The following is a 20,698-nucleotide window of genomic DNA, read 5'->3' on the forward strand; positions in this document are numbered from 1 at the left end:
CCCCCATCAAGTGCTGCTGGGGGCAGTCATCTGGCTGACGATGGGGCTCAATAATCAGAGGCCACGGTGACATAAACCACGTTCTCCATTATCCGTTTTAACGAACTTTTTCCTTTTCTGCTTATTTCTGCCTTATTTCACCATTGGTTCAGACAGAATGGGGAGGGGGGTAAAGAAGAGGGATGCTATTGACGTCCGCTCCCCTGTATAGCTCACCCATGCCCCTCCCTTCGGGCCTTTGCTTGTGCAGTTTCCTGTCTTTGAAATTCTCTTCTTCTAGATCCTAACTTCATTTTTATTTTTGATGGAAGCATAGTTGATACACAGTGTTACATTAATTTAGGTGTGCAGCAGTGATTCAGACACTCTGTACCCCTGCTGTGCTCACTACAATATCCCTAACAAGGCTGAAACCACACCATTAACCATATTACCTATGCTGCACCTTTCATCCCTGCAATGAATTCCAAACTGGAAGCCTCTGTCTCTAATTCCCCTTCTCTCATTTTGCCCAACTCTCTCCCCCTGGCAGCCACCAGGTCTCCATATTTGTGATCTGTTGTTGCTTTGTTGTGTTTGTTTTAAAATATTTAGATTCCACATATAAGTGAAATCCTATGGTATTTGTCTTTCTCTGAGTTATTTCACTTAACATTATACCCTCTAGATCCATCCGCATTGTCACAAATGGCAAGATCTTGTTCCTTTTTTATGGCTGAGTAATGTTCCATTGTGTATACCACATCTTCTTTATCCATTCATCTATCGTCAATAATTAGGTAGCTTCCATATCTTGGTTATAATAAACGATGCTGCAATAAACCTGGAGATGCATATATCTTTTCAGATTAGTGTTTTTATTTTTTAAGGGTAAATAGTAGTGGTGTTACTGGGCTGTGTAGTATGGCTCTTTTAATCTGGGCGGGAACCTCCACAGTGTTTTCCTTAGTGGCTGGACCATTTTACGTTTCTACCAACCGTGCAGGAAGGTTCCCTTTTCTCCACATTCTTGCCAAAATATATTTGTCTTTTTGATATTATCCATTTTTGACAAGTGTAAGGTGGTATCTCATTGTAGTTTACATTTGCATTTCCCTGATGGTTAGTGATGTTGAGCATCTTTTTATGTGTCTGTGGGTCATCTGTATGTTGTCTTTGGAAAAAGTCTATTCAGGTCCTCTGCCCATTTTTATTTTTATTTTTTAAAATGTTTTATTTATTTCTGAGAGAGGGAGAGACAGAGTGAGAGAGTGGAGGGGGCAGCGTGAGCAGGGGAGGGTCAGAGAGAGAGGGAGACAAAGAATCTGAAGCAGGCTCCAGGCTCAGAGCTGTCAGCACAGAGCCTGACGCGGGGCTCAAACTCACGAACGGTGAGATCGTGACCTGAGCTGAAGTCCGATGCTTAACCAACTGAGCCACCCAGGCGCTCTGATTTTTAATTGGATTATTTGGGGTTTGGGGTGTTCAGTTATGGAAGTTTTTTAAATATATTTTGGATATTAATCCCCTATCAGATATGTCATTTGAAAATCTCTTCTTGCATTCTGTAGGTTGCCTTTTTGTTTTGTCGATGGTTTCCTTTGCCACGCAAAAACTTTATATTTTGGTGTCATCCATTTAGTTTATTTTTGCTTTTGTTTTCCTTCCCTGAGGAGACTTATGTATAAAAATGTTACTAAGACTGATGTCAAAGAGATTACTGCCTATGTTTTCTTCTAGAAGTTTTATGGTTTCGGGTCCCACATTTAGGTCTTTAATCCATTTGAGTTTATTTCTGTGCAGAGTAAAAGAGAGTGGTCCAGTTTCATTCTTTTGCATGTAATTATCCAGTTTTCTCAGCACCATTTATTGAAAAGATTTGTCTTTTCCTCAATATATATCCTTGCCTCCTTTGTCATGGATGAATTAGCCATAGAAGTGTGGTTATTTCTGGACTCTCTATTCCATTAATTTTTATGTCTATTTTTATGCCAGTACCATGCAATTTTGATTATTATAGCTTTGTAGGAGATCTGGAAATATGGAACTGTGATATCTACAGTTTTTTTTCTTTCTCAAGATTGCTTTGGCATTTTGAAGACTTCCATGGTTCTGTACAAATTTCAGGATTATTCTAGTTCTGTGAAAAATGTTATTGGTATTTAGGCAGGGATTGCATTGAATCCATTGATAGCTTTGGGTAGTGTGGACATTTTAACTATATTCTTCCAGCCCATGAACATGGAATATCTTTCCATTTGTTTGTGCTGTCTTCAGATTTTCTCATCAATGCTTCTAGTTTTCCAAGTACAGGTCTTTCACCTCCTTGGTTAAGTTTATTCTGAGGTGTTCTATTCTTTTTGGTGCAATTGTAAATGGACTTGTAAATTGTAAGTGGAATTTTTTTTTAATGTTTTATTTATTTCTAGAAGAGAGAGAGAGAGACAGCGTGAGCAGGGGAGGGTCAGAGAGAGAGGGAGTCACAGACTCTGAAACAGGCTCCAGGCTCTGAGCTGGCAGTCAGCACAGAGTTCGACGCGGGGCTCGAACCCATGAACCGCGAGATCGTGACCTAAGCGAAAGGCGGACGCTTAACCGACTAAGCCACCCAGGCGCCCTGGAATTGTTTTCTTCATTTTTATTCCTGCTACTTTGTCATTAGCTTATACAAATGCAACAGACTTTTGCATATTGATTTTACATCCTACAATTTTACTGAATTCATTTATTACCACTAATATTTTTTTGGTAAAGCCTTTAGACTTTTTTATTTTATTTATTTTTTGTATAGTATGTCATCGGCAAATAGTGACAGTTTACTTCTTCCTTACCAATTTGGATGTCTTTTATTTCTTGTCTGATTGCTGTGGCTAGGATTTCCAGAACTATGTTGAATAACAGTGGTGAGAGCAGACATCTTTGTCCTGTTCATGATCTTAAAGGAAAAGCCCTGAGATTTCCTTATTGAGTATGTTAGCTTTGCATTTGTCACACATGGCCTTATTATGTTGAGGTATGTTTCCTCTAAACCTACTTTGTTGAGAGTTTTGATCATGAATGGATGTTGAATTTTGTCAAATGCCTTTTCTGCATCTATTGAGATGAGCATATAACTTTTTTCCTTCAATTGAATAATGTGATACATCACAATGATTTGTAAATATTGAACCATCCTTGAATCCCCCCAAGTAAACACCGTTTGTTTATGGTGGATGATCCTTTTAATGTATTATTGAATATAGCTTGCTAATATTTTGTTGAGGGTTTTTGAATAGATGTGTTCATGAGGGATTTGGCCTGTCATGAAGCAGGCTCCAGGCTCTGAGCTAGCTGTCAGCACAGAGTCTGACGCGGGGCACGAACCATGAGATCATGACCTGAGCCGAAGTTGGATGCTTAACCAACTGAGCCACCCAGGCACCGCATATCTCTCCTTCAATTCCAGTGATAACCTTACCGAGTAGACCAGTTTTGGTTATAAAGTTCTTCCTTTCAGCACTTTGCAGACCAGAAGGACAAGCATGATCTAGTCAGAGTGTCTGCTGAAAAAATCAGCTGATAACCTTATGGGGTTTTCCTTGTATGTAACTAGTTATTTCTCTCTTGCTGCTTTAAAAATTCTTTTTTTCTTTAATCTTTAACATTTTTATTTTTATGTGTCAGGGATTGTATTCCCTTTGGTTCATCTTGTTTGGAAATCTGTTTCAGGATCTTCTGTCTGCAAATAATTTTCCTGCCCCTTTTTCCATCTCTTCTTCTGGGACCCCCATAATGCCAAGGTTTGTTTGCTTGATGTTGTTCAAAGGTTCTCCTTCTGTCTCCTCTAGGATTGTTGATTCTCTCCAGCATATTTTTCATTTCACTTATTGTGTTCTTTAATTCTGGTGATTTTTTATATTTTCCATCTCTCTGTTGAAATTCTCACTGAGTTCATGCACTCTTCTCTCCATCCCGTGAGCATCCTTATGAACAGTAATTTGAATTCTTTACCAAGTAGATCGCTTATCTCCATTTCAGTTAGCTTCCCCGCCCCCACTACAAGGTTTGTCTTGCTCTCTCATTTGGAGCACATTCCTCTGTCTCCTCATTTTGTTTAACTTTGTGTTTTTCTATGAATTAGGCAGACTAGCTATTTCTAAGCTTGAAGGACTGACTTGTGTATCAATGTCCCCTGCGTAATCTGTGTGCTTGGTGACTTTGGCATGGCTGGAGCTGTGGCTGTCATGGACTAGGTGACCTAGGCCACTCCATGCTGGGGCTGACCTGGTGGGATGGGCAGGTGCTGATGTGGGCATGGGCTGGGGTGTTCCTGTAGCTCTCCTCTGAAAGGGCGCCCCGGCCAGACAGCTTAAGTGGAAGTGGGTGCAAGCCAAGGGATGCCTTGGTGTGGCACCTGGAGTCAGTGATGCAGGCCTGGAATGTCCAGGGCTTCTTTGAACCTGCATCACCTCGGTGAGATCACTGGTGCGGTAGTGCTTGCTGAGTGGTGGGCTCCGGCGTGAGCCATGCTGGCCTTGCCCTGGTTGAGCAGCTGTGGCTGGTGTGGGCTAGGACCTCAGGGTTTACTGACGCGGCAGACCAGCTAGGGCCGCAAACCTCGCTCCTGTCTGCCCTATCGAGGTGGAGGGGGGAGTGTAAACTGGGTCACTTGCCAGCCCCTTGGGCCTGGAGAGAGTGCCAGCAGCTCCCTGTCATTTGGCAGAGTTCTAGTACCATCTTTTATGTTTTAGTTGCTCTTTTAATTTTTTTTTAATGTTTATTTCTAGGAGAGAGAGAGAGAGAGAGAGACAGCGTGAGTAGGGGAGGGTCAGAGAGAGAGGGAGTCACAGACTGAAACAGGCTCCAGGCTCTGAGCTGGCAGTCAGCACAGAGCCCGACGCGGGGCTCGAACCCACGAACCGCGAGATCATGACCTAAGCGAAAGTCGGACGCTTAACTGACTAAGCCACCCAGGCGCCCCTTTAGTTGCTCTTTTAAACCACACGTGCCTTTCTGCACCTCAGGGAATCCGGGGTGGGAGCAGGCTGGGGGCACCCAGACCCTGTTCTTGGCTGTGCGGTCAAGGTGCTTGCCATGAGGCTTGCCAGCTTCTCTGGTTGGAGAGTTCCAGCAGCTGCCCCAGCGTTTGGCAGGGTTTTGGGTGTGTGCTTTGAAAATGCAAATTTTTTTCTGGGCCCCACGGCAGGTGAATCTGCTCACAGACCCTTCGTGGTGTCCCTTCCCGCTGCAGCTCACAGAATAGTGGGCAGAGGGTCCCTCCATTAGGGGGTCTTGGTCTCCCTTTCTGTACGGTCGGGTTGTCACTGTGCCCAAACTGCTAGGCTTCTGCCCCTCGGGAGGGCCGCTCTGTGAGCGGCGTGCACGTGCTCCGTCCGCAGGGAAGGGGAGCTCGGGGTCTGCCCTGCTGCCGTTGGATCAGAACTCCTTGTCTTCCTCTTAATCGTGTCTTCGGTCAAATATTCTGTATGCTTTTCCCCTCTTCTACTTCCTTTATGTTCTTTTTGTTAAATCTGAAATGTCTTCATTAAAAAAAAAATTCTATATCTGTGTCCTCAAGAGGGTTTAGGGAAAAGGACGGGACTTGGTGACCCGTGACCGGTTCTGCTCCGGGCAGGCTTGTGGGAGGCACAGCTCTGGGGCGCGTTGGGCTCTTGCCGCCCGAGCCCTGGGGGCAGGTGTCCCCAGGGCAGAGAGGAGAGGTGGGCGTGGGGACGTGAGGCGTGTGCTGTGCGCGGGCCCGACTGCGGGCTGAGCAGAGGCGAAGGGACGGGCGCGGCTGGACCCCGGGTCCCGCAGCGCGTCCTACGCAGTGTGGCAGAGCGGCGAGTGTGAAGCCCGTCCAAAGGCAAAGCGGGAGCGACGGGGGCGAAACAGAGTTTGACCGAGGAACGGTCAGCTGGGGGCTGCAGGTGCCGCTGAAGGCCTGGGAGTCAGCGGCGTCCAGGTCCCGGCACNGCCGGCTGCGGGCTACATGCAGGGAATGGGGGGCTTGGGGCCATGGCGAGGGTATAAGATCAGCAGCTCTGAGCTTAGGGGATTTGGAGCTGCGTCCAGGGGGGGCCACATCCGTCCGCATGAACCAGTGCCTTTCGTGCTCTGCAGCCCAGGAGGATGCAAAGGGGTGGAGAGTCGTGGGTGGCTCAGTCAGTTGAGCATCTAGCTTCAGCTCAGGTCATGACCTCACGGTTTGTGGGTTCGAGCCCCGCATTGGGCTCTGTGCTGACAGTGTGGAGTCCGCTTGAGATCCTCTGTCTCCCTCTCTGCCTCTCCCCCACTTGCACTCTCTCTCTGTCTCTCTCTCAAAAAAAAAAAAAAAAAAGGGAGAGGGCTGGACAGATCTCAAGGTCATGTGCCAGGGTACCTGGGTGGCTCAGTCGGTTAAGCGTCTGATTTCGGCTCAGGTCATGATCTCACAGTTTGTGGGTTCGAGCCCCGAGTCGGGCTCTGTGCTGACAGCTCTGAGCCTGGAGCCTGCTTCAGATTCTGTGTCTCCCTCGCTCTCTGCCCCTCCCCCACTCATGCTGTTTCTGTCTCAATAATATATAAACATAAAAAAAAGAAAATTCAAGGTCATGTGCCTTGAGGGCTTGAGGATGCTTCTAGCAAAAGCATAGCCAAAGTATCAAGGCAGCAATTTTTTTTAACTATAATTTCATTTTAAATTTATTTATTTTGAAAGAGAAAGAGCATTTGAGCCCCACATCGTGCTTTCTATCAGTGCAGAACCTGCTTTGGATCCTCTGTCTCCTTCTCTCTCTCTGCCCTTCCCCTGCTCACTCTCTCAAAAATGAACATGAAAAAAAATATGTGCACACAGAGAAGAAATACTAAACGAAAATAGACTCAAATATTAACAATGCTATTTTTAAGTTGTGGGATTATGGGTGAATTTTTATACTGCGTGTCTAGAATTTTCTCTAAATGAGCACATACTACCATTTTCTTAAAAAAACCATAAACATCATTTCTTAAACGGCAAGGTTTAGTCGTCTTTTATTGGTGTCGTGGTAATGATATTTCCGATGAAAGAATGCAGTATCCTTACATTCTTGAAGTCTAGCTGACATACAGTGGTTTCCGATGTACAGCACGGTGATTTGACAACTGTGTGTATGCTGTGACCCCCCCCACAGGTATAGCTGCCATCTGTCACCATACAGCGCTATTATAATGCCACTGATGAAATTCCTCATGTATAGCATTTTTAAATTCATCATAACTGTTTTTAAGATCCATGATCTTTGCAGCAGTAGCATCTCTGCTGTCTTCTATGCCTTTTTCAAGCCCAGTGGTTAATTTTATGACTATTGTTCTAAATTCTTGTTCAGTTATGTTATTTATATCTGTTTTGATCAATTCTGGAGCTGTCACTTCTTCCTGGAATTTCTTTTGAGGAGAGTTCTTCCATTTCGTCAGTTTGGCTGGCTTTCTGTCTCTCGTCAGTGTTAAAAGCTCGTTCTGTGCTCTGCACCTGCGAGTGCTGCTGTGGTAAAGGAGGCTCCTACCCTGGCCGGGGCCTGGCCGTTCAGGAAGTGTTCTCTTAAGGGTGTCCCCTGGTCCCTCTTGTTGTGACTTTGGTTATTCTATTTCCCTAGTCGTAGTGATATTTTGGACTCTCCGCCATGTGTGCTTTGGTTCGTTCCTTGAAGTGGCCCTGGAAAGGAAAACAGACAGGCAAACGGGGAACAAAAACATGCAAACGCACAAACAAATCCAACAAGCAAACCGACAAAAAAACAAAACAAAACCAAAAAAAACCAACCAAAAAACAAAAGACAATGGACAGTCTAAAAGCATAGAACCAGAAATCCCAGCTACAAATAAAGAGCAGGGTGGAGGCGGTGCTGATGGAAGAGCGTATACAAAATGAGAAACGATGGGGGTGGGGAGAAAGAGAAATGAACACTGACCAGGCAGAGAGACTGAAAGGCTGAATCCAGAGAGAGAAAAAGGAGAATACAGCAGGAGGCGAGGAGAAAGAAATGAAGATCACCTTACCCGGAGCAACTATATAGTCTGATTATTCCAGAGAGAGAGAAAGGAAGGTAAAGTGTAGAATATGCATCAAGGGGATGGATTAAATATGTCTGTTTACGCAAACCTATAACCAGAATAACCAGCCCAGAGGAGGAGAGAGAGAAGAATGAGAAAAGGGAGAATATATCTGAATAGCAAGAATTGATCTAGAGTTAATGACGGCAATGCAGCAGCGCAGGGCGGGGCGGGGGGGGGCATCAGTTTCTGCAGCATATAGCAGCTCCCAGCAGCTCCCCAGCGCAGATGGGCATGGTTTGGTGTGCGGGGGGGGTCCCACTTCCACTGTGAATCCCGCAGGCCTATCCCTGAGGCCCCACCTTGGTGGTTGTGGGGAGAAAAATGGCAACACCCCCGGTCCCTTCTTCTCCAACCAGGTGTCCCAAATCACTCCTTTGGATCTGTTCTTAGTGGGCGTGGGCGCAGCCAAGGTGGACCAAGGTGCCCCATGCCCGGCCGCATCCCAAACTCTCACTCTGTGCACATTAATGATGCTGCATGAAATGTAATCCTGGGAGCCACGGCACTTCAGAGGAGGGGACCGGTTCCGTCTAATGTCGACTGCACCCCTGAGGCACCGCCTAACCCAGAGGGAACTTCTTTTGTCCCCGGGCATGGGACCGGGGCACCCAGTCCAAAGAAAGCTCCACAGTTAGAGATGGGATCTCTCTCCAAAAGCCCTGAAGTTAGAGATGGGATGCTAGGATCCCCCTCTGTCTCAGGTTGAAGTTTTTCTCTTGTCCAGATACAGTCCTATACTTCCCCAGCCACTCTTTCTCTTCCCTTTGTCTCTCTGCATAAGGGGATCCCTCCCTTCTGCGCCTCTGTGTCCCAGCCGGTTTTTCTTCTCCCCCAGTTCGCAGTCACGCACTTATGACGCTGTCTTCCTAGTAGACTGCGTCTCCTTTCCTCCCAGACTCTTGGGGTTCAGAGTTCTTTGGCTTCAGCCCTTCTTTGTTTGAGAGATGTGGGCAGGAAGTATGGATCCCCCCTACTTCTCCGCCATCTTAAGTTTTACTTCTTCCTTGCTAACTTGGATACCTTTTATTTCTTTTCATTGTCTGATTGCTGTTGGCCAGGACTTCCAGTGCTATTTGAATGAAAGTGGCAAGAGTGGATATTCTTGTCTTGTTCCTGTTCTTAGAGGAAAAGCCGTTTTTCTTCATAGAGTTAGCTGGGGGTTGTGACATTTTGGCCTTTGTTATATTAAGGTATGTTCCCACAAAATCTACTTTTTGAGAGTTTTTATCATGAATGGATGTTGAATTTTGTCAAATGCTTTTCCTTCATCTAACAAGATGGTCACATAATTTTTATCTTTCAGTTGTTAATGTGGTATATATCATGTTGATTTCTTGGATATTGAACCATCCTTGCATCCCCAAGATAAATTCCGCTGATTGTGGCAAATGATCTTTTTAATGCATTGCTGAATTGCTGTATTGTGTTAAGGATTTTGTAGTCAATGTTTATCAGGGATATTGGCCTGTCACTTCCTTTTTTTTTTTTTTTTTTTTTTTTTTTTTTTGTAGTCTGGTTTTGGTATGAGGATAATGCTGGCCTTGTAGAATGTATTTGGAAGCTTTCTTTCCTCTTCTAATTTTTGGAATATTGTGATGGAAATAAGTATTAACTCTTCTTTAAATATTTGGCAGAATTCACTTGTGAATGCTTTCATTTGTTGGGATTTGTTTGATTACTGATTCCATTTCATAACTGGTAATCATTCTGTTCAGATTTTCTATTTTTCCTGATTCTGGTTTGGGAGATGTATGTTTCTAGGAATGTATCCATTTCTTCTGGGTTGTCCAATTGTAGATAGGTAATTTACATAGTAGTCTTTATAGTTCTTTGTATTTCTGTGGTGTTGGTTGGTACTTCTTTCATTTTGGATTTTGTGTCATCTTTTTTTTTTTTTTTCTTGGTGAGTCTGGCTATCAATTTTGTTTATTTTTCCAAAGTACCAGCTCTTGGGTCTGCTGAATGTTTCTATTGTGGGTTTTTTTTAAGTCTCTTGAATTTAATTATTGCTCTGATCTTTTTTATTTTCTTCCTTCTAACTTTGGGCCTTGTTCTTTTTATAGTTCTGTAAGTGTAAATTTAGATTTTTTTCCCCCTTCAGTCAGGTCTATATTGGTATATATTTCCCTCTTAGAACCTTTTGCTTTGTCCCAAAGATTTTGGGTTGTGTTTTCATTTTCATTTCTGTCTCCATATACTTTTAAGTCCATTTGGTTTCTTCATTGTTCCTTTGGTTGTTTAGCAGCATGTTGTTAAGCTCCACATGTTTGTGTTTTTCAAGTTTTTTTCTTGTAATTTCTAGTTTCATCCAATGTGTTCAGAAAAGATGCTTAATATGATTTAAATCTTAAGTTTATTGTGGCTCATTTTGTGGACAACATGAGCTCTCCTGGAGAGCGTTACACATGCACTCGAGTAGACTGTGTATTCTGTTGTTTTTGGATGAGATGTTTTATATATATCTGTCCAGTGTACCTAGTTTAATGTGCCATTTAAGGACACTGTTTCCTTATTGACTTTCTGCCTGGATGATGTATGCATTGATGTCGGTGGGATGTTTAGGTCTCTTACTATTATTGTATTATTGCCAGTGTCTCCTTTTTTGTCTATTAACATTTTTGGTTTGTTTTTAAGTGCTCCAGTGTCGGGCACATAGATATTGTCATGTTCTCTAGGTGGATTTATCCTTTTGTTTTTAATGCCCTACTTAGTCTCATTACATTCTTTGTTTTCAACTTTTTTTTTTTGCCAAATGTGCATCGCTACCCCATCTTTATTTTTCCTCCATTTGCGCGGAATATCTTTTTTCCTCTGTACTTTTAGTCTGTATGTGCCTTTAGGTCTGAAGTGAGTCTCTTCTAAATAGCCTATAGATGGGCCTTCCTTTCTTACCCNATGGAGTATCTTTTTCCCTCTGTACTTTTAGTCTGTATGTGCCTTTAGGTCTGAAGTGAGTCTCTTCTAAATAGCCTATAGATGGGCCTTCCTTTCTTACCCATTTACACACCACAAGTCTTTTACTGGAGCATTTAGACCATTTACATCCTACCTAATTATTGATGGGGTGCATGTCTACCATTTTGTCGGTTGTTTTCTAGTTGTTTCTGTAGTTCTTCTCTGTTCCTCCTCCTTTTACGCTTTCCTCGTGACTGATGAGTTTCTTTAGGTTCTGCTTGGCTTTCTTTCCTATAATATTTGTGCACCTATTACAGGTTTTTGGTTTGTGGTTGCCATGGAATTCATATATAAAATATGCATATAAAAATACATAGCAGTCTGTATTCATATATAAAAAATATATAAATATATAGCGGTCTGTATTGAGTTGATGGTCACTTATTTTGAACATATTCTAAAAGAACTTCTCTTTTATTCCCCTGTCCATGTTTAATGTATATATGGTCATATTTTACATCTTTTTATTTAGTGGGTCCTTTTATCTAATTTTTTATTTATTTTTATTTTTTATCTAATTTTTTAGACAGAGTTGATTTTACTACTTGTCTTTTAACCTTCATAAATGATTACTACCTTTACTATATATTTGCTTTTATTCATGAAATTTTTTCCTTTCATAATTGTCTTCTAATAATAGCCTTTTCTTTTCCACTTAAGAAGTGCCTTAACATTTTTTGTAAGGCCAGTTCAGTGATGATGAACTCCTTTCTTTTTTTTTTTAATGTGAGCAACTCTTTATCTCTCCTCTAGGTATCTTGGTTATAGGGTTTTTTTCCTTCAGCACTTTGAATTTATCATGCCAGTCCCTTCCGGCTGCAAACTTTCTGCTAAAAAATCAGCCCAATAGCTTTGTGAGGTTTTACTTTATATATAATGAGTTGCCTCTCTCTTGCTGCTTTTGTTTGTTTATTTTTACCAGTTTTTAAATCTTTATTCACAAATCAGTATGGTATGGGGAGTTTGAATGCCATGTGTATGATAAAACAGATTATGAAAAGTTTCATATTTATAAATATTGTTTTACATAACTGAATCATCTGATGTGCTACCTACTGCAACAGCTTAATGGACCCAACTGTACCCTGTGAATGGACCAACTTTATGATTTTCCTCAAAAGTTTTGAGGTTAGTTTCTTGCTGCTGCTTTCTATGATCCAACGCTTAGGGACAAAATTTGTGGAAACAAGCAATTAGAACCTGATATCTCCAGGATCGAGGAGAGATAGTAATGAATAAAAGGACATATTGTCACTTCTTAAAGGTCCACAATTGGTATGCTTTGCAGGAGATGGGGGAGAGGGGTACACAGTGGAGGAGAAAAGAACCCGTCTCCAAAATTATATTGAACATTTCTAAACTGTCAATATCAAGAATTAATTTCTAAAACACAAGTTTACAAATAGAAGCCATCCAACTAGCTGGTAGCTGAAATGCATGTGCAATATAGTCAAGAAAATACCGTGCTTACAAAACTCCATACATCTTATTTATCTCTGAATTTAAATCCTCCTTTCTCTTATGGGGTGTGCAAATGAGCAGTGGAGAAAGTGCATCTGAAGGACCAGTTGGTGCCAAGGATTTCACCACTTCCAGAAGACGTGCACTAGAGAACATCATTAGGCCTTGGAGGGGTTCTTTTCGCTCAGCCAAGATGTCTCCCATTATTTTTATTTTTTAATTTTTTTAAGTTCATTTATTTTGAGAGAGAGAGAACATGAGCCAGAGGATGGGCAGAGACTGGGGTGGGGGGGGAGAGAGAGAGAGAGAGAGAGAGCGAGAGCGAGAGAGCGAGAGCGCGCCAGCCAGCCAAGCAAGCTCTGTGCTCTGCACTGACTGCAACACAGCTGGAACTCAAGGCTGTGAGCTGAAATTGAGTCAGATGGTTAACTGACTAAGCCACCCGGGTGCTCCAAAATGTCTCCATTTAAGTCACTTTGAATTTTGTTTCAAGCTTATGTTGTGCAACTTCTTGTCTTGGTTGATGATAGTCTCCAAATATTTCTCTGTATCTAGTCTGTTTTCATGAATAATCCTTGAATCTATGTGTATATCTAGCTCAAGGATTCTTGTAGGGGTGTAGTGGAGTTGTGAGTTTCAAAGTTTTGATTATAGTGTTTAAAAACAGTAGTAGCCTTCAGAGAATCCGGATACCAGCCTCTGAGGTCCATTTTCACAACCTTACGGCGATTGCTAGTAAGTGGCCATGCCTGGCCCAGAAGGTTCTGCTGTCCAGCGGGAAGGGGGAGGTGAAGGCACGGGGGCGCCTGGGAAGAGTTTACTGCATAGGCAGGTATGCACGGGCCTGGCTTTCCTTTTCCTGGTCCGCCAGGCATTTCGAGTCCGTTCTGCATTCACCACAGCCTCCCTGAAGTGGACCGTCACATTTCCTAATGCTCTCCGAAGAATTTTCTCAAATGAACTTTGGTTCCATATCAAAAAGGTCAGTGTCCACACCTGGTCCTTTACTTACCTGAAAAACATCTCATGCTTTCCGGTGCTGATAGAACAGTGTAAACGACATCTAATAGGGCCGCGTCGTAGATACTTGCACGCTTCTCCTCACGGAGCGGAACCAAGGCCTGAACGAGAGATTCCTTCCTCTGCTGGAAGTTTACGGTCTGTTGATTTTCAGATGAAAAAAAAAAAATCCCAGGTTGGAGGATTTCATCATTTCAGCCATTGGGGTCGAGACGGTCCTCATGATAAACTCAGCAACAGTCTGTCCGTCTCTTTGCACGGCCGTCATCACCAGCAGGACCTCTTGTCTTGCTGCTTTTAAAGTTCTCTTTATCTTTAGCTTTGCCATTTTAATTATTACGTGTCACGCTGCAGACCTCCGTGCGTTCATCTTGTCTGAAACTCTGTTTCCTGAACCCACAGGTCTGTCTGCTTCCCTTGCTCAGGGACATTTTCAGCGAGTGTGTCTTCAGATCCTGTTTCTACCCCTTTCCATCTCTCTGCTCCTGCTGGGTTTCCTATGAAGTGAGTGTTTGCTTGTTTACCTCGTCCGGGAGCCCCCCTAACCCATCCTCATTTATGCTGTGTTTTCCTTGGGCTGCTTAGCTGTGCTCTTCTGTCACATCACCCTGTCTTCCACTGTTGATCTGCTCTGCGTTTTCTAATCTGTTGATTCTCTCTAGTGTAGTTTCCATTTCAGTTACTATTTTTCTTCAGTCCCGACTGGTATTTTTATATTTTCTATCACCTGGCTGAAGTTCACACTAAGCATGCCCACTCCTCTCCATCTAGGCAAGCAGTTTTGTGAACGTTACTTTGAATTTTTTGGGAGATTGTTTCCAGCTACATTTCATTTAGCTTTGCTTTCCCCCCCTCGCCACCGAGGTTTTGCCTTATTTTGTTTGGTGCATAGTTTTCTGTTCATTTTGCTTTACTCTCTGTGTTCGTTTCTATGAATTAGGTGGAACAGCTACTTCTAAATTTTTAAGAAATTTGTTTTAAGAGGGAGCATGTGCATGAGCAGGGGAGGGGCAGAGAGAGGGAGAGAATCCCAAGCAGGCTCCATGCTTTCAGTGCACGGCTGGATGTGTGGGGCTCGAACTCACAAATCCTGAGATCATGACTGAGCCGAAATCAAGTCTGACCCTTAAATGGACTGAGCCGCCAAGGCTCCCCTCCTTCTCCTAATATTGAAGGAATGATCTGTGTGTGGTGGTCCCCTGGGTAGACGGCGCCTGGTGACTTGGGCTGGCTGTAGCTGTTGCAGGCTGGGGGGCTTGGAGCACTGAGTTCCGGGCTGAGCTGGTGGTGCGGCTGAAGCGAAGTTGGTGTGGGCTGGGGCAGGCGCAGGTGCGGGGCTTTCCACACAGGGGTGGCCTGGCTGGACTGCTGAGGGGGAGTCAGCCATACACCTTAGTGGTCCTAGATGTGGTGGGTGCCTTGGTGATGCGGCTAGACCTGAGGCACTGGCTGGGGAGGGGGCAGGGGAGAGGTCTCTGGGCGCTCTCTGGGGGGTGCCCTAGCGGGGTGTCCGGACCTGGGGTGGACATGGAGGTGGCTCCTGGAGTGCTCTGAGCACAGGGCAGCTGGAGAGGAGATGGGCCTCGGCCAGGGGTCCCAGGGTGCTCTGTAGATGGGACCTGGTGAGTCACCTGCCGTCGAAGGGGCACGGGCCTGGGGTGTTGCACTGTGCTGTGCACCCTTGTCGCCTCGGTGAGCTGGCTGGAGTCGCCGTGAGTGCTGACCAGGGCTGCTCCAGTGCACGCCGTCGGGGCCGCTGGGGGCCAGGGGGCAGCAGGTCAGTGAGGGCACCCAGCCCCTGCTCCTGTCTGCGCTGACAGCGGGGAAGCGGGCCATCAGCCGTGGCCCTCGGCAGCCTCTCTGACCCGGCCGCCATTAGGTGGGGTTCTGTCTGCTTCCTCCATGTCTTCATGGCCCATGTTTTCAACTGTGGCTTTTCCCCCTGAGCTTCACAGAAGACATGTCTGCTCATGGTCCCTTGGTAGTGTGTCCACTGCAGCTCCCGGTGTTGGCCTGGGGTTCCCTTCGCTACCGGCTCGCTCGCTAGCTCGCTCACTGTTCCCTGTGTGGTCTCTCTGTCTTTCATGAAACTTCTCAGTCGGCCCTCGGTCGGCTCCAGGAGGAATTGCTCTGTCAGTAGCTGCGGATGTGGTGAGTCAACGCCGGAGGTGCGTTCAGGGTCTTCCCCGTCGCTGTGTTGGACTGAACGTCTTAAAGAGCTATTTTTAACCTCCCGAAACGTTCAGGTAAACGTGTTATAGATGGTAAAACACCTGGAAGAGGGACTCTGCATGCAGCACTGGCTTCCTGCGCCATTTCTGCTGGACGGAAGGCGGCTGTGAATTACGGAGCAGTTTTCTTAGAGGCCCGGAAAAGCCACTGACCTATGCACGAGCTCAGAGTCACCATCAAGGTGCAGTGTTTAGGAAAGTGACCTTTGCTGCCATTTCAACGTTTTTCAATAGATAAGACGAGTAATTAGAGCAAAGTACAGTTTTTGGAACAAGACTCAAATAATAGTAATGACTAGAAATTCCTTATAATTTCAGTTGAAAGCCAGTTTTACTTCTACCTCTTTCAGACGAGGAATGACAATGACCGTAGTCTGGTTGGTTGTGAGCAGTTGGCAGAAAATTGTCTGCTGTTCCCCTTTTAAACAGGATAGAACAGAGTTTCTGATCTGGATAATTTTTTCTTTATGTATATTGATTTATTTTGAGAGAGGGAGCCCGGGCACGAGGAGGGGAAGATCAGAGAGAGAAAGAATCCCAAGCAGCCTCCACGCCAACAGCATGGACCCCCATGCGGGCTCGAGCCCACCGACCGCAAGATCACGACCAGAGCCGAGATCAAGGGTCAGACACTTAACCGACTGAGCCCCCCCGGCACCCCTGTGTTTCTGATTTGGAACAAAATAGGGAGTCATTAATCAGAGCCCAACAAGCTGGCACTTAAATTTAGGGCAAGGGACAGCAGGGCTTTCTACGCTAACCCACAGCCTAGAGGCTGGAAGGTGGCCTCAGGGACCCCTCTGCCCGTTTCCTCCCGTCCAGTGTTCAACCTTCGTCTTCTAGAAGGGAGCAGGCAATAGGCAGCGTCGTTGGTCCGTCTTCGCGCTGGCTCAGACCCCGTGGGGCTGGCACGGCCACCCTCACCCCCGAGCCCCACTGCATCTGAGGTCCAGCGTTTGGACTGGTGCGTGAAGGGCGCGGCAGCCCGGGAGTTGCTCCGTGACGGGTCCAGAGCTCTGTCTGCTTCGTGTTGTTCGTATTTTCACGCACCGATCAGGGCAGCGGGTGTGCCAAAGCGGGTCTGAAGTCGGTCGTGCTTGTGGTGTGGTGTGGGATAGGGGCGGCCTTTACAGCCCTCTCAGATGTGCGGCGCTAAGAACCAGTGCACGAGAGTTGGATGACAGAAGTGAAATAAAAAACTGCATGGATTAATCTGCAGGAAATTTATGTTGGAGGATGAACTAAAAATGAAATTTAGTGGCAAGAAATGAGAAAAGCCGATTTTGTTTGCCATTCCCTCAGCCCTGCTGCCTGGAACAAGCCCAGCAGAGGTTTCTCTGAGAGGTTTTAATTTAAAAAGGTACTTTTGCTGTGTTCCCAGTTGCCTTGCACGTGGCCATCATTGGTTCATTCACATGGGCGACAATATTCCACTTCTGTAAGGCTTTCCTCTCCAGAAACTGAATACATTCTGCTTTGATCACTGGGAGGCAGGAAGGGCAGATATCCCAGCCCCACTCCGGGCGGGAAGTCACTGACTGACTTTTGTGGCGGGTGAGCGCCCAGTGCCGTCTGACCAGTGCTCACGTCAGAGTTCTCACCAGTGAGAACTGCTCTCTTGCTCCAAGCCGGGCAGTGCCAGCGGGGAGCCGATTCTCGGACGCGGTCCTTGAAGATGTAACACGTGTTATGGATTTTATTCCGTTCATCATGGGGAATGCGGAATTGGATGGATGGTGGAGCCTGACTCTCCCAGATCAGCGCGAGGATTCTGGTTACACCTCTTGATTTGTCTGCATCTCCTTTTCCCACCTTAGGAGGCCGAGCTGCCCGGGTGCAAGAGCGTGGCTTAGTGCGGCTTCTCTGCCTATGTAACGGTGGCTTCTGAGACCATGCTAAGTAACTTTGTTTCTTCAGGAAGAGTAGAGGAAGGCTAAAGGGAACAAAGTCAAGCCCATTTCTAGCTGGAATCTGATCTCACCAGCAGGTGGCGCTGTGACAAAAGCAATCAAAAGAAACCAGGTCAGATCGGGTGGGTGTCGGGGCTCAAGACAGGCCCTGGCGCCCCCCACCCCCCAAAGCCCTATTCCGTGGTTACACACGACGCAGCATGTGGTTTACCCAAACCACTTCTAGGGCCCTTGATCGGGACCTTTGCGTCCTCGCTAGGCTGCAAGCTTGCCAGGCTTCTGCTCTAACCGCCTCCGCCCCACGTCCCTCGACCTTTCCCGATCCCTGGTCCCTGGCCCCTGGCCCCTGGCCCCTGGCCCCTGGCATTCCTCCAGGAAGCAGGGATTGTAGCCGGGGAAGGTGGCCTCCGGCTTCAGGGACCTTCACACATTAAACGCTTTACAGGTTTACAAGCAGTTGTACCGATATTATCACACGCCTCCTTGGCGAGCACAAGTGAAAAGAAACTCCTCAGAAAACCAACGGGGGAGACCCGGTAGTGTGGTCCCCGTTTGGTCACCTGACATGTGCTCACCTGTTGGTACCTTTTCATCCACGTGCCTGTCTACCCTGAGCCCCTGAAGGACTGGCCTTGTCCCTCCCGTATCTCTGCGGTGCCTTCCACGTGGCAGGTGCTCAGTGTGATGCCGCACGGAGACGCTGGTGCTCGTGGGCGAGCCCGAGCTGCAAGCCGTCCCCTCGTCCCCCGTCAGCCGAAGTTCGGCAGTGAGCCAAGTCTTTCTGTGGGACCCCTGATCCCGGCGGCCGCCCCCGTCGCGGGGTCTTCAGGTTATTGCTGCCTCACTTGACGGCCCTCGGGCGGCAAGTGCCGGCGCCGCGGGAAGTGAGGTGCAGGGGACCCACGTGCTAGTCCCGTCCGGCCGCAGGCGAGCCCCGCCCCCGGGGGACTCAGAACCCACGAAGTCCAAGAACTCGCCGCATCCGCTGTGGCGGGGCAGGCGCTCGCGTGAGAGCCCAGAGCAGGGCACAGACCGAGGGGGGCAAGCTGACCCGGAGCGGGTTTGCTTCCGCCTTGAACAGAGGGCTGTGCCTGGGCCGTCTGGTCCCTTACTGGGCGAAGACGAGCACATTCTTCTGTGGCCTTCGTGGTTTTCAAGGAGCATGTGCACATGTAGCCACAGAGTAAGCGTGGAATTACCGAGACCAGGTGGGTCCACGGATCTGGCCCCCAGTGAGAGGACACGCAGCCTCTCCCTGAGTCTGCATGTTGAGAAGTACTATCATCTGCCCTGTCCCGTCCCTGGAAGAGCCAGGTCCCCCGCGTCCCGTCCCTGAACGAGCCAGGTCCCCCGCGTCCCGTCCCTGAACGAGCCAGGTCCCCCGCGTCCCGTCCCTGAACGAGCCAGGTCCCCCCCGTCCCGTCCCTGAACGAGCCAGGTCCCCCCCGTCCCGTCCCTGAACGAGCCAGGTCCCCCCCGTCCCGTCCCTGAACGAGCCAGGTCGCACGCAGGGCAGACCTGAAAAGACCGGTGTGCCGGAGAAGCTGGTCCACCTGAGACAGAATGACCACAGGCCTCCAGCACACGGTGTGAAAGGTGCAGGCTGGGGGGGGAGGGGGCGCTGGGGTCCCTGCGTGGGGCCGGTCAGAGGGCGGTACTGGATTGCTCGGTGGTCCCCACGGTGTTGTTATTGCTGCCAGTGGTGGAGAGTGAGGCAAACAGTTCCTGATTTTCCCTGTTGACGCGAAGGTCTAGTAAATCGTTTCTGTGGCTCAAGGGGCCCCCGGGAGAACCGGGAAGGGGCTCGGCTTTGTGGGAGGACATTGTCCCCGCTGTGTGATAAGAAATAGATCAGCAATTTATATTGTTAACCATGGGGCTGACTTCGCCCGCGGCGAAGGTGTCGGTTAACCTGTTGGGTGTTTTCCCTTCAAAAAAAAACCTCCCCAGAATCAGAACTGTCTGATAGTTACACCCATTCACTCCAGACCCAAGCTGGGCGTCATCTGGTAGACACACCTGGCTCCTGGGACAAAAGCAGATGGGGCCAACACTTGTAAATTTTATATTTATTATAACAAAAATTATGACATGTTCATCTGTGCATTCTGCTTTAATAGAACTCTCGGTATGTAAATGATCTAGGTGAATGCTCTACAGTCATGCTGATTGTGGCTGCAGTAAGGGACACAAAAAGTGTCTGCAAACGTCAGGAGGCTGGGGGTGGGGACAGGAGAGGAAGGAAAACGGTTCGGAGGCCCCTGTGTGCATTAGTGTCTAGTGGCCTGAGACCCCCCCCGTGCGGAGCAGACGCCCCTTAGCTGTGCAGCCTCCGCGCGGAGGGAACCGGAGGTGGGGGGGGTCGGGGGAGAGTCAGTTGTTTAGGCTGCGTCCTTGCGCCAAAACTACAAAACGTCTAAAGCGTCACTATACAGCACTGAGCTATTTACAATAGAAATTTCTCAATCAACTGTTCTCTCAGAGAAAATTAGTGAATCCCAGTGACTTAAGTCACCTGACAGAGTAAAGCAACTCCTAGGAGTTAGTCTCCATATTCTACAAATGTCTATCATTTTCAAGACAAAAAAAAAAACCTTTCCCCCAAAGAAATACAGAATTACAATATTATTAAATCATTTAGCACTGGCAACCAGCCCTGCCCTCCCAACAAAACAAGAAAAAGCCATTTTAAAAAATATTACATTATCATTAACCGTTTCTCTGGAATATATTAAACCTTTTGTTCTTTGTCTTTACACAGGTGATGCGTTAGGGGAAGAAGTTAAACGTAAATCATGTCGGTAGAGCGTCGCTAGAAGAAAAGTAATTATTTTTAAAAAATGACCGACGGCAGGAGAGCCCAGGACGAGGTGCGGAGACGGGGGAGGCCGTGGAGTGAACCCCTGGTTTAACGTGAGCCTGCGAGACTCTTGCAACTCAGTCTTTCTGGGTTAGTTTATTCGTTACATGGCGCTGGGGTGGGTCATAGCGGCGTGTCACAGCAGTCTGCCAGCGGGTCCCCGGGGCCCGGCCGCGGCTGCAGGGGCGGCTGCAGGGGCGGCGGCTGCTGCTGCTTCATCATCTCCT

At 47.0% G+C, this 20,698-nt stretch overlaps 1 pseudogene; it reads right to left on the bottom strand.

Moving 5' to 3' along the window:
- Window positions 1-12,475: 12,475 nt before the first annotated feature.
- LOC144242583 (centromere protein N-like) lies at window positions 12,476-13,738 on the bottom strand (annotated as a pseudogene).
- Between the last annotated feature and the right edge of the window lie 6,960 nt (window positions 13,739-20,698).

Source organism: Crocuta crocuta, unplaced genomic scaffold (genome assembly GCF_008692635.1).
Source record: "Crocuta crocuta isolate KB4526 unplaced genomic scaffold, BGI_CrCroc_1.0 scaffold36, whole genome shotgun sequence".
Lineage (NCBI taxonomy): Eukaryota > Metazoa > Chordata > Mammalia > Carnivora > Hyaenidae > Crocuta > Crocuta crocuta.